The sequence below is a fragment of the Theropithecus gelada genome, chromosome X, assembly GCF_003255815.1.
Source record: "Theropithecus gelada isolate Dixy chromosome X, Tgel_1.0, whole genome shotgun sequence".
Classification (NCBI taxonomy): Eukaryota; Metazoa; Chordata; class Mammalia; order Primates; family Cercopithecidae; genus Theropithecus; species Theropithecus gelada.
This window is the reverse complement of record NC_037689.1, coordinates 36,609,219-36,624,422: the sequence shown is the minus strand read 5'-3', so window position 1 is coordinate 36,624,422 and position 15,204 is coordinate 36,609,219. Positions and strand designations below refer to the sequence as shown.

Here is a 15,204-nt window from a genome sequence, read left to right as displayed (position 1 = left end):
AAAAAAAAAAATTTCCCAGCTTTATTGAAGTATAACTGATAAAGAATGTATATGTTTGGGTATACAATGTGATTATTTGACATATGTATACATTGTGAAATAATTACCACAATCTAATTAACACATCCATTACTTCAAATAGTTACCAGTGTGTAGATGGGGAGGGGAGGTGAGGACACTTAAGATCTATTCTCTTAGCAAATTTCAGATATACAATACAGTATTATTAACTATAATTGCCATGCTGTACATTAGATTCCCAGAACTTATTCCTCTTATACCTGAAAATTTGTACCCTTTGACCAAAATCTTCCCATTTTCCCTACTCCCCAGCCCCTGGCAACCACTGTTCTGCTCTTTTCTTCTGCAAGTTTAACTTTTTTCGATCTCACACCTATTAGGATAACTATTATAAAAAAAAGACAATAGATAACAAGTGTTGGTGAAAATGTGGAGAAAAGGGAACTCTTGCACACTTTTGGTGAGAATGTAAATGGGTACCACTATTCTGGAAAACAATAAGAGAATTCCTTGAAAACAGAGCTACCATGTCATCCAGAAACTCACTTTGAATATAAAAACATACAAAAGTCAAAAGTATCTGTAGAAGTTTCTTTCTGAATCTTTCTTTTTGAGTCCCTCAAAAAAAAAAAATACCTGTAGAAGGATGAAAAAGATATATCATAATAACAATAATCAGAATAAATCTGAAGTGCCTATATTAATATTAGACAAAGTCGATTTCAGAGAAAAGCATATTACCAGGTATAAACAGGCCAGTTTCACATGATAAAGGGATAAATGAATCAAGAGAACATCATGGTTCTAGATGACTGTAGACCTAAAACAGAGCTTCAAGATATATGAAGCAAAAAGTGATAGAACTCAAAGAAAAAATAAATACCCACAGTTACAGTCATAGATTTCAATATTTCTCTCTCAATAATTGATAGAACAAGACAGAAAATTCACAAGGATAGAGAAGAAATAAGCGACATGATCAACCAATTTGACCTAATTGATATTTAAAGAACAAACCATCAAACAACAGCAAAAAAAATCCACATGAAACATTTACCAAGATAGATTATATTCTAGTCCATAAAACAAGCATCAATAAATTTAAAAGGATTTAAATTGTACGAAGCATGTCATCTGACCACAATGGAATTAAATGAGAAATAAGTAAAGAAATATATCTGGAAAATTCTCCAAATATTTGGAAACTAAATTTATTAATTTGCTAGAGCTGCTGTAACAAAGTACCCGAAAATGGGTAGCTTAGACAACAGAAGTTTATTGTCACACAGTTCTGGAGGTTGGAAGTCCAAAATCAAGGTGTTAATAGACTTGGTTCCTTTTGAGAGCTGTGAGGCAGAATCCATCCTATGCCTCTCTCCTAGTTTCTAGTGGTTTGCATTCCTTCGCCTATGGAAACATAACTCCAATATTCATATGGAATTCTCTATGTAGGTGTGTGTCTGTGTCCAAATTTGCCTTTTTTATAAGAATACATAAGGACACCAGTCATATTGAAGTAGGAACCACCTTAATGACCTCATTTAATGTGATTATCTGCAAAAGCTCTATTTCCAAATAAGGTCACATTAATGCTGGAGGCTAGAATTTCAACATCTTTTGGGAGGAGGAATACAATTCAACTCATAACACTAAATAACACACTTCTAAACAACCCATAGGTCAAAGAAGAAATCCTTAAGAAGGTATTTGGAACAAAATGAAAATGAAAGCACAAAACACCAACATTTGTGGGATGTGTCAAGACAATACTTAAAGGGAAATTTTTAGCACTAAGCACTTATATTGGAAAAGAAGAAAAATCTCAGCTTCTACCTTAAACTAATAAAAGACGAGCAAATAATCCCAATATAAGCAGAAGAAAGGAAATAATAAAGATAAGTGGAAAACAATGAAATATACAACAGAAAACAGAAATTCCAAAAGCTAGTTCCTTGAGAACTAGCTAATAAAAGAAGAGCAAATAATCCCAAAACAAATGGGAAAAGGGAAATAATAAAGATAAGCAGAAAACAAGGAAATATACAACAGAAAACAAATGCCAAAGGCTAGTTCCTTGATAACATTATAAACCTCTAACCATACTAATCAGGAAAAAAAGAGAGAAGACATAAATTATTAATATCAGGAATGAAAGATGACATTACTATGTAGCCTATGGAGATTAAAATGATAATAAGGGAATATTATAAACAACTTTATGCCAATAAATTCTATTACACAAATGAGAGGATCAAATCTCTTGAAAAACACAAGCTTACAAAGCTTACTCCTGAAGAGTTAGGTATCCTTAAGAACCATACATCTATTACAGAAATTAATTTTTTTAAATCTTATACTGGCCTAATTTTCATTCCTTTACAGTTATCCCATTGTTGTTTTATTTTTCCTCTCTCTCTTTATAGAGAAAGAGGATTCCAGGATCCCTTCTTTATTCTTTGTAGTGGACACTTTCTTTTTTCCTTCTCACAATCTATTTCTCTTTCCACCTTTCAAACAATCTCATATTTCCATTGGAAATCTATGGGTTTTAGTAGCATTTACTTTTCTCCAAGACCCATGCGTCAACCATATGAATTAGAACAAACCAGTCAGAACATTTCATCTTTCTGGCCATGTTATCTGTTTATGGGTAAGTGCATGACCTATGCATGCTAAACCTGCATAAATCTCAGTGTTTTTCTGGAAACTCTGAAACACAAACTCTTTCTCATATAGACCCCATGGTATACAAATGTGAAGCCTGGAGCTTTCCTTTCTTAACTTTTAAGTTCAGGGGTACATGTGTAGGATGTGCAGGTTTGTTGTATAGGTAAATGTGTCATGGAGGTCTGTTGTACAGATTATTTCATCACGCAGATACTAAGCCTAGTATTCGTTATTTTTCGTGAGCCTCTCCCTCTTCCCACTCTCCACCTACTGATAGCATGTGTTGTTCTCCTCTGTGTGTCCATATGTTCTCATCATTTAGCTCATTTACTTTTACTTTACTTTTAAGTGTGAACATACAGTATTTGGTTTTCTGTTCCTGTGTTAGTTTGCTAAGGATAATGGCCTCCAACTCCATCCATGTCCCTACAAAGGACATGATCTCATTCTTTTTTATGGCTTCATAGTATTCTATGGTGTATATGTACCACATTTCCTTTGCCCGTTCTATAATTGATGGGCATTTAGGTTGATTCCGTGTCTTTGCTATTGTGAATAGTGCTGCAATGAACATATGTGCGCATGTGTCTTTATATTAGAACATTTATATTCCTTTGGATATATACCTAGTAATGGATTGCTGAGTGGAATGGTATTTCTGCCTTTACGTCTCTGAGGAATCACCACTTTGTCTTCCACAATGGTTGAACTAATTTACATGCCCACCAACAGTGCATAAGTGTTCTTTCTTCACAACCCGCATCTGTTATTTTTTTACTTTTTAGTAATAGCCAGCATCCGCTATTTTTTGACTTTTTAGTAATAGCCATTCTGACTGGAGTGAGATGGTATCTCACTGTGGAGTTTATTTGCATTTCTCTAATGATCAGTGATGTTGGACTTTTTTTCATATGATTGTTAACCGCATGTATGTCTTTTGAGAAGTGTCTGGTCACGCCCTTTGCCCACTTTTTTAATAGGGCTTTTTTTCTTGTAAATTTAAGTTCTTTATAGATGCTGTATATTAGACCTTTGTCAGATATATAGTTTGCAAAAATTTTCTCCCATTCTGTAGGTTGTTTGTTCACTCTGATGATAGTTTCTTTTTCTGTGCAGAAGCTCTTTTGTTTAATTAGATCCAATTTATCAATTTTTTATTTTGTTGCAATTGCTTTTGGCATCTTCACCATGAAATCTTTGCCCATGCCTATGTCCTGAATGGTATTGCCTAGGCTGTCTTCCAGGGTTTTTACAGTTTGGGGTTTTACATTTAAGTCGTTAATCCATCTTGAGTTAATGTTTGTATATGGTGTAAGGAAGGGGTCCAGTTTCAATTTTCTGCATATGGCTAGCCAGTTATTCCAGCACCATTTATTGAATGGAGAATTCTTTCCCCATTGTTTGTTTTTGTCAAGTTTGTTGAAGATCAGATAGTTGTAAGTGAGCAGTCTTATTTCTGGGTTTTCTATTCTGTTCCTTAGGCCTGTGTGTCTTGTTCTTGTACCAGTACCGTGCTGTTTTGGCTACTGTAACCCTGTAGAATAATTTGAAGTCATGTAGCATGATGCCTCCGGCTTTTTTCTTTTTGCTTAGGATTGCCTTGGCTATTTGGTCTCTTTTCTGGTTCCATATGAATTTTAAAATAGTTTTTACTAGTTCTCTGAAGAACATCAGTGGTAGTTTAAGAGGAAAAGCAAATTGCTTTGTGCAGTATGGCATTTTAACGATATTGATTCTTCCTATCCATAAGCATGAAATGTTTTTCTATTTGTTTATGTCATCTCTAATTTCTTTGAGCAGTGGTTTATAGTTCTCCTTGTAGGGATCTTTCATCTTCCTTATTAGCTGTATTCCTAGGTATTTTATTTTTTTGTGGCAATTGTGAATGGGAGTTTGTTTGTGATTTAAAGCCTGGAACTTCTATTACCATTTTGCCACCATGGAGAAAGCCTGTCTGGGAAGAATGCTGACTCTTGAAGGGAAGGCCTGAGAGAATGACCAAAAAATGAAGCCAGAGCCCTGCTCAAACTACACCTAAAGCATAACATTCAGTCAGGTGAGCTCTCTGTCTCCACCACACACCCAGCAGATAATTTTTCCTTTAATTTCAAACAGGAAATAGAAAATATTGAATGAGGCTGGGCATGGTGGCTTATGCTTGTAGTCCCAGCACTTTGGGAGACCAAGGTGGTTGGATCTCTTGAGGCCAGGGGTTGGAGACCAGCCTGGCCAACATGGCAAAACCCCGTCTCTACTACAAATACAAAAATTAGCCAGGTGTGGTGGCACATGCCTGTAATCCCAGCTACTTGGGAGGCTGAGGTGGTAGAATTGCTTGAACCCAGGAGGCAGAGGTTGCAGTGAGCTGACATGCCGCCACTGTACTTCAGCCTGGGCAACAGAGCAAGACTCTGTCTCCAAAAAAAAAAAAAAAAGAAAAGAGAGAGAGAGAGATAAAGGATAAAGAAATTATTGGACAGGAAATTAATTGACTGCCCATCACAAAATTTATAAACCAAATTTAGAATGGTAAAATGTCCCTTCCTCTCTAAGCTTCAAGTCTCCCCCATGATCTGGATTCCAGATTTCTCTTCATTTAGCATTCAAGCTTACTTATGACCTGCCCAATTAAAAATTTCTCACTCTATCCAATTTTTGCATCAAACTGTTGCCGTGTTTTTCTTCTCTCTCTTCTTATCCAAATTTTTCAAAACAATGCTCAATACTTAACATTTCCACCTCTTCACTTTTATCTCACACTTTGCTTTGTGGTTCAACATATTCCACATGTTCAAAATTGCTTTTACCAAGGTCATTGGTGACCTTCATGTTGCTAAGTCCAATGAACTTCTCAGACTCCTGACATTTCCCCACCTATCTTGGACACTATTGTCCTCTCTCTTTCTTTGATTTATGTACACTATGCCCTCCTGGACACTCTTTTTGTTTTTTTATTTTTCTGGGTACATAGGTGTAGATACTTATGGGGTACATGAGATATTTTGATAAAGGCATACAGTGTGTAATAATTATATCAGGGTAAAAGGGGTATCTATCACCTCAAGCATTTATCTCTTGTGTTACAAACAATCCAATATACTCTTTTAGTTATGTTTAAATGTATGATTAAATTATTATTGGCTACAGTCACTCTGTTGTGCTACCAAATACTAGATCTTATTTATTCTTTCTAACTATTTTTTGTACACATTAACCATCCCCACCTTCCCCACCCACCCACCCAGTACCCTTCCTAGCCTCTGGTAACCATCATCTTATGCTCTATCTCCGTGAGTTCAATGCTTTTAGATTTTCAGCTCCCATCAATAAGTGAGAACATGCAAAGTTTGTCTTTCTGTGCCTGGCTTATTTCACTTAACATAATGATTTCCAGTTCCATCCATGTTGTTGTCAATGACAGGATATCACTTATTTATTTATTTATTTATTTATTTATTTATTTATTTATTTAGAGACGGAATCTTGCTCTGTCACCAGGCTGGAGTGCAGTGGCACAATCTCAGATCACTGCAACCTCCACCTCCCGGGTTCAAGCAATTCCCCTGCCTCAACCTACCAAGTAGCTACAGGCGTGCGCCACCACGCCCAGCTAATTTTTTGCATTTTAGTAGGGACGGGGTTTCAGCATGTTGGCCAGGATGGTCTCAATCTCTTGACCTCATGATCCACCCACCTCGGCCTCCCAAAGTGCTAGGATTACAGGTGTGAGCCACTGCGCCTGGCCCTCACTCTTTTTTTTATAGGTAAATAGCACTCCATTGTGTATAGGTACATTTTCTTTATCCATTTGTCTGTTGATGAACACTTAGGTTGCTTCCAAATCTTGACTACTGTAAATAGTGCTGCAATAAACATGTGAGTGCAGACATCTCTTTGATATACTGATTTCCTTTCTTTTGTATATATACCCAGTAGTAGGATTGCTAGATCATATTTTTATGATCTAGCTCTATTTTTAGTTTTTTTAGGAACTTCCAAACTGTTCTCCACTGTGGTTGTATTAATTTAAATTCCCACCAATGGTATATGAGGGTTCCCTTTACTTCACATCCTCGCCAGCATTTGTTATTGCTTGTCTTTTAGATAAAAGCCATTTTAACTGGGATGACATGGTATCTCATTGTAGTTTTGATTTGCATTTCTCTGATGATCATTGATGTTGACCACCTTTTCATACACCTGTTTGCCATTTGTATGCCTTCTTTTGAGAAATGTCTATTCAGATATTTGGCCCATGTTGAAATCAGATTATCAGATTTTTTTTCCTGTAGAGTTGTTTGAGCCCTTTATATATTCTGACTATTAATCTCTTGTCAGTTTGCAAATATTTTATCCCATTCTGTGAGTTTTCTCTTCACTTTGTTGACTGTTTCCTTTGCTGTGCAGAAGTTTTTTTAACTTGATGTGATCCCATTTGTCCATTTTTGCTTTAGTTACCTGTGCTTGTGGGATATTACTCAAGAAATCTCTGCCCAGACCAATATCCTGGAGAGTTTCCCCAATGTTTTATTTAGTAGTTGCATAGCTTGAGGTCTTAGATTTAAATCTTTAATCCATTTTGATTTGATTTTGGTATATGGTAAGAGATAGGGGTATAGTTTCTTTCTTCTGCATATGGATATCCAGTTTTCCCAGCACCATTTATTGAAGAGACTGTCCTTTCCCCAATGTATGTTCATGGCACCTTTGTCAAAATGAATTCACTGTAGACATATAGATTTGTTTCTAGGTTCTCTATTCTCTTTCATTGCTCTGTGTGTCTATTTTTATGCCAGTATCATGCTGTTTTGATTACTATAGCTCTGCAGTATAACTTGAAGTCAGCTAATGTGATTTCTCAAGCTTTGTTCTTTTTGCTCAAGATAGCTTTGGCTATTCTGGGTCTTTTATGGTTCTGTATAATTTTAGGATTTTTTTTCTATTTCTTCAAAGAATGTCATTGGTATTTTGATAGGGATTGCATTGAATCTATAGATTGCTTTGGGTAGTATGGACATGTTAACAATGTTGGTGCTTCCAATCCATAAACATGGAATGTATTTCCATTTCTTGTGTTTTCTTCAATTTCTTTCATCAATCATTTATAGTTTTCATTATAGAGATCTTAAACTTCTTTGGTTAATTTAATTCATGGATATTTAATTTTATTTGTAGCTATTTTAAATGGGATTTGTTTTTTATTTCTTTTTCAGATTGTTCGCTGTTAACATAGAAATGCTACTGATTTTTGCATAGTGATTTTTGTATCCTGCAACTTTACTGAATTTGTTTATCAGTTCTAATAGCTTTTTGGTGTAGCCTTCAGGTTTTTCCAAATACAAGATATCATCAGAAAACAAGGATAATTTGACTTCTTCCTTTCCAATGTGGATGCCCTTTCTTTCTTTATCTTTTGTCTGATGGTTCTAGCTAGGGCTTCCAGTATCATGTTGAATAACTGGTGAAAATGGGCATCCTTGTCATGTTCCATGTCTTAGAGGAAAGGCTTTCAGTTTTTCCCTATTCAGTATGATACTAGCTGTGGGTCTGTCATATATGGCTTTTATTATGTGGATGTATGTTCCTTCTATGCCCAGATTTTTAAGAGATTTTATCATGAAAGGATGTTGAATTTTATCAAATGCTTTTTCAGCATCAATTGAAATGATCATATATTTTTTGTCTTTTATTCTTTTGATATGATGTATCACGTTGACTGATTTGCAAACGTGGAACCATCCTTGCATCCCTGGGATAAATCCTACTTAGTCATGATGAATGATCTTTTCAACATGTTGTTGAATTTGGTTTGCTAGTATTTTGTTGAGGATTTTTGCATCCATGTTCATCAGGGATATTGGTTTGTAGTTTTCTTTTTTGAATATGTCTTTGGTTTTGGTATCAGGGTAATACTGGCTTCATAGAACACTTTTGGAAGTATTCTCTCCTCTTCTATTTTTTTGAATAGTGTGAGTTGGATTGGTGTTAGTTCTTTTAATGTTTGGTAAAATTCAGCAGTGAAGCCACAGGGTCCTGGGCATTTCTTTGCTGGGATACTCTAGTATGGCTTCAGTTGCATTATTTGTTATTGGTCTGTTCAGGTTTTGTATTTCTTCATAGTTCAATCTCAGTAGGTTGTATGTGTCTGGGAATTTATCCATTTAGCCTACATTTTCCAATTTATTGGCATATACTTCTTCGTAGTGGCCTCTAATGATCACTTGAATGTCTGCTGTATTGGTTGTAATGTCTCCTCTTTCATCTCTGATTTTATTTATCTGGGTCTTTTCTCTTTTTTCTTTGGCTAAAGGTTTGTCAAATTTGTTTATCTTTTCAAAAAAAAACTTTTAATTGATCCTTTGTAGTGTTTTGTTTCAATTTTATTTATTTATGCTCTGATCTTTATTATTTATTTTCTTCTACTAACTTTGGATTTCATTTGCTCTCGCTTTTCTAGTTCTTAAAGATGCATTATTATGTTGTTTATTTGAAGTTTTATTTTTAACTTTTTTATATAGGAATTAATAGCTATAAACTTCCCTTTTAGTACTGCTTTCACTGTATTGCATAGATTTTGGCATGTAGTGTTTCCATTATCACTTAGTAGATTTCCTCTACGACCTTCTCAAGTGCTAAAGGCAGACAACCTAAGAGTCAAAATTTGATGACTTTGCCACTCTCCATCATGTCTTGTCATAAAGTAAGAGAATGAAAGAATAATTTCATAGGAGGTTGTGAACTGAAAGAGGAACTTCAGAATCCAAAATTTTAGAGGTAGAAAAGTTTCAGGCAGTGGTATGTTTTTAAAAGTGACAAGTATCATAGAAGGCTTAAATAGATGGGGAAGTGTGGGTCACTGGATTGAAACAGAACAACTATGAGATTGACATCTTGGAAGTTTCTCCATCTTTCTAGAAAAAAATTACCCTTAACTCTCTGCATATATTTTAATCAAAGAACAGACATCAGTTTTTCCTAATTAACATTGTTTTGGTGCAAAATGTTTCACTAGGAATTTGTGGGCATGTATTTCTAAATGATTTCCAACAACATACAAACAAACCATAAGATGGAATAGTGACACCCTTTACTATTTAGCATTAAATTGCACACCTCCTTTTCCCAATTAGGAGAAAGCGATTTCTTTCTCCTAACCCTGCCTTTTGAAAGTAGAACTAATTTAAAGTTCTGGTCTCTTAGCAACCATAGCTGATTCACATACTTAGTGCAAATAGTAGATGTGCCTTTCTGAAAAGATATGAAGTTACTATCTAAGCTTCCTAGAGCATGCTTTTAAAAGGTACTTAAACTGCATATGGCAAGGTATTTTAACAGAGATAAGAGTACTTTCATCTCAGCCGTCATACTTTATTCATAGTCTTTATGACAATTAAATCTATTCCAAGTTTCTTGGTTGCCCACTCTTACCTAGCTGCAGTGGTAAAACACACATTTGCTTGCTTTAATTCAGGTATTTGCATTCTAACTTAGTCTTGTTTGCCACTCACAATAAAATTTTAGCAAATCGTGATTCATTATAATACTGTATTCTTCTAGCCACTATCCTGTTTGATGTAGAAGTACATTTTGACTAAAGACCTACTGCCTTGTTAAAGAGTCAACTTCTAAACTTCTTAACTCAAGAGCTGCAACCTTTGCTAAAAAATCTCTTGTCATATCCAAAGTTAACAATTATAGTAGTAGAGGAAGCTGTCAAAAATGGCACAGCAAGCTGTTTGCAGAAAATTTAGTTTTAGACAAGTGTTTTTGTTGTTACTGTTTTTCTTCCTTTTTCCAGGCTAGAAATACAAATTCACATAATTGCTTTCAACACACATCAGTGAGAGGAAGGTCAAAAGTTCTCAAGTTTGATTTTTGTGTTTACCCCGTAGGCTCCAACACTTAGTCAGGGGCTTTCAAAGTGATTGAATTTGATTTCTTTTATTTTTCTCCAAATAGCAAATGCTTGGTCGGTAGTTTAAGGAAATTAATAGAAATATCTTACAGATGATGTGGAAAAAAGTACAAAGAACTGGAGAGAAAAGTCAAGTAATTTTCAAACAAGCTTGAGGATAGAGCTCAAAACTGAGAAGAAAATTCATTAGTGAATAAAGTCCCTCCCAGATGTTAAAGGCTTCTGGGACCATTTGTTGTATTTTGGCCCTATTCAGTCACCTACTTTTCTGTTCCTTTCATCTTTAACTAGAGCATTTTTCCAATCATACTCCTTGTTGATAACTCTAACTAAACAAAAGAAGTAAAACTCCCTTAGTCTACCTTTGTTCTCTTTTGGTTCAGCTGGTTTGAAATAAGCTATCTCTAACAGAAGCCCAGGTACACTAGGCATCTGCTATGCTTTTGATGTTTGGACCCTTCAAATCTCAGGTTGAAATTTGATCCCTAATATTGAAGTTGGGGCCTAATGGGAGGTTTTGGATCATCGGAGCAGATTCCTCATAAACAGATTAATGTCCTCCCTCAGGGTAGAGTGAGTTGTCACTCTATTCCCTTCCACAACAGCTGATTGTTAAAAAGAGCCTGGCACCTTCCTCCTCTCTCTCTTGCTTCCTTTCTTGCCGTGTGTTCTCTGCACATAACAGCTCTCCTTCACCTTCTACCATGAGTGGAAACATCTTGAGGCCCTTGCCAGATGCAGATGCCCAATCTTGAACTTTCCAACCAGCAGAACCGTGAGCTAAGTGAACCTCTTTTCTTTATAAATTACCTAGTCTCAGGTATTCCTTTATAGCAACACGAAATGAACTAAGACAGCACCCATTAAATAATTATGGCATGAATAAACTAATCTTTCTGAAATATCAGTGAGGTAAGTTTCTATAATGTATCATCTTGTGATAGAACATACAAAATGGTCATAAAACATAACATAAAACATAAACATGTAGTTTAACAAATTTATTAAAAAACACCAATGTGTCTTCCTCCATGCAAAAACAATAGAATGGCATCTTCCCCATAGAAGCCCTCCACCTGTCTCCTTCTGATCATAATACCAGCCTACCCCCTACCGACGACCACTTTCATGCTGCATGACTTTCATGCTGCTAATAATTGTTTAATGTGGCCTATTTTAAAAATATGTGTCAATGGGATCATGCAGTATTAGCCTAGCTTCTTTAGCTCAGTCTTTTGTGTTTCAGAGATATCCATCCATGTAGTTTATTCATTGCTTGCTGTATAGTATACCATGATATAAACCTACCTCTGTTTATCATTTCTACTACTGAGTTGTCTCTGTTGGGCTTCTATTAACTATGTTATTATGAACATTCTAACACATGTTTTCTGGTGCATGTAAGCATGCATTTATGTGAGATACAAACACCTATAAATGGAATTGCTAGGTCATAGACTATATACATTTTCAAACGTACTATCAGATATTCTTCAAAAGTGATTTTACAATGCATATTCCCATCAACAGTGCATGAGAGTTCTCATTGCTCCACATCCTTGTTAATAATTGGCAATGCCACTTTTCTGCCCACTTCCTCATTCCCTCTCCCGAGTGCCACTCTGGCTGCAGTGTACTTGATCTGAGCTCCAGGCTCCTGCTAAGCTAGCACAGTCTCCCTTCAGCCACCATTATAATTATCTACTGGGACCTCACCAGCCACAATGAGATGGTCTCTGACATTTACAAAATATGAAAGATCACGGACCAGCTGTGCTTGGAGGTAGAGGGAAAAATAGTTGATAAGACAGAGGGTAACATTGATGACTCACTCACTGGTGGAAATGCCTCCACTGAAGGCCTCAAGAGTGAAGGTACCAAAAGCACAGTCATCACTGGTGTTGATATTGTCATGAACCTGTCATGAACCATCACTTGTAGGAAACCAGCTTCACAAAAGAAGCCTACAAGAGGTACATCAAATATTACATGAAATCAATTAAAGGCAGACTTGAAGAACAGAAACCAGAAAGAGTAAAAGCTTTTATGACAGGGCCTACGGAACAAATCAAGCAGATCTTTGCTAATTTCAAAAACTACCAATTCTTCATTGGTGAAAACATGAATCCTAATGGTATGGTGGCTCTAGTGGACTATCATGAGAATAGTATGATCCATATATGGTTTTCTTTAAGAATGGTTTAGAATGGAAAAGTGTTACAAATTTGGCAGTTACTGTGGATCGATTACCTGTCATCATAACTGGCTGCTGCATGTCATCCACACAACACTAGGACTGATATCATCTTGAGCATCTCATTTATTGTGACTGTGATTTATTTGGAGTAGAGTCACTGTTTTTAAGAAAAAAAAAAAAACATGTTGACTGTCTAAAAATAAAATGCATTTAAACTCATTTGAGAGAATGCCTCCTAGGTTAATACATGTTTAAACTAACTCTATTCTGTAATGTTCCTGGAGAAGATAGAGCCTGGTTGTAGGTCACTACTAGGAAGTATAAGACTGTTATCAGTAACTTGTACAGTGGAAACTACTTTTGGGACTAGAATCTAAAAGAAAATAATTAAAAGTTTTAATTTTGAACTGCAGTAAAGAAAAAGACCATGCTAATATCAATGCCAACATTTAAAGTGGAGCCTTATACATTTCCTCACCTACAACAGAGTAGTTAACTCTGGAAGAGGTTACCAAGAGAATAAAAAGAAACTAACTCAGTCAGAAAGAAATACTTGACAATGCTATATATTTTTAAAATTTTCACCATACTCATACGTGTATATTATCAGATGTTTTATTTTTGCCACTCTGATAAGTATGTAGTGCCAATACATTGTGGTTTTAATTTGCATTTTCCTAATTACCAGTGAAGTTGAGCATTTTTCCATATGCTACTATTTCCCCTATTGGGATGTGCCTGTTCAGGTGGTTTTCCCATTTTTCCTTTGCATTGTCTGTCTTTTCCTTATTAATTTGAAAAAGGTTTTTATATATTCAATAGGAAGGTTGATCTTAATTATCTAGTTCACCCTCCTGAGAAACTGGAAGCACTTAAATGTACATTTTATCTGTGCGTACTTTATGGTCTCAATTTCCTTGGTGGCTCGTAGTGACTGGCTACCTGGAAAATTGAAAAAAGATTAAACTAATTCACTAAAATCTATTCAATTTTAATATATCTGTTATTTTAATTTCTATACAGCTCTATTGTCAACATTTTCCCTTCTTTTTTCATTTCATGTAATAAGTTTACTTAGCAACTATTTTATGACTAGTAAATTTCTGTCAATTAATCCATCTTATTTTTCACAACTACAAAGGAAAGTCAAATTACACTTTTCTACAGAACCAAGTTTACAATATGTGAAATATTGAATCAAAAGAGATAATGATTAGCATAGTAGAATGATAGAATGATTATTACATAAATACTCTAAAGTGATTAGCACATAAAAAACTCAATAATATCTCTTATTAGACTCCATTTAAAAAGCATTATTTATTGACCATTTGTGGTTTGAAAGAAAAACAGCATTATTATTAACTTCCTGAATCCTGATTCCTTAAATTTAGATATTCTATGTCTTGTTAAAGTTCTAGGAATCAGAACTTTGACTAACCAGGACATTTTATTTTCTCTAAAATATTGCATACCTATACTCTCACAAAAAATCTAGAAGAGATAAATCTTTAAATGGTCTTTTATATATGGCTTATAAAATCCATTTCAGTATATTTTCAATGATCCTTTATCTTTGCAAACATTCTTTCTATTTTTCCTCTTTGGGAGCTCTATCAAAAGAGGATGCATTCATTAATCTGAGAATAATATTAGTCCTCTAGAGGTTTTGGTTTAATGTGGAATCCTGTCTTCTGTGGCTATATAAAAATTGAAAAAGGATAGTCATATAAATGAAAACAAAACTCAAATATCAGTAAGTTTTAAATTTCTGATTATTTTGCAACTCATCAGGCTAAAAACTTGCAAGACTGAAAAAAAATTAGTAGTTAGCTATAGAAAGCAATTTTTGGCAACTATCTCTAAAGATAAATAATTCTAATAAAGAAGAGTATTTCTTCTGATCCTTTTGGAGGGTTTCTGCTTGCTTTAGAACACACTTGGAACAGAATGGCACCAAAGGCTTCAAATATTGATATCTCAATGGCATCATTTGAAATTATCCTGGAGGAAGTTTAGGAACTTCAGAACCTCCTTCTTTAGTAGTTAGGTCCTAAGTTGCCCTCATGGGTATTTTACAAAATGTAAATGCTCAGTGCTTTGATAGGTGCCATCAGTTTTATAGCAGTATAGGATTCTTTTATGACAATTTGTCTTTAAAATCAAAGGTTCATCATCCTCAATATGAAGACCTGCAAGGCTAACATCTGAAGGGCTTTAGTAACTTTTTCCAACACTACTTTAGCTCTAAAGCATGATAATATTTATTTCTCATTCTTTTCAAAGAATAAATTTTATAATGCATTTAAATATGTCCTCATACAATGTCAGCATGACAGAAGATGTATAGAGACTATTTGAAAAGTGTAGAATTTGACGGGATTCATTCATAAACCATATGAAA

General features: G+C 35.0%; 1 pseudogene; it reads left to right on the top strand.

Moving 5' to 3' along the window:
• LOC112615137 overlaps positions 1 to 12,897 on the top strand; it is a 132,467-nt pseudogene extending 119,570 nt beyond the window's left edge.
• The last annotated feature ends 2,307 nt before the right edge of the window (positions 12,898 to 15,204 follow it).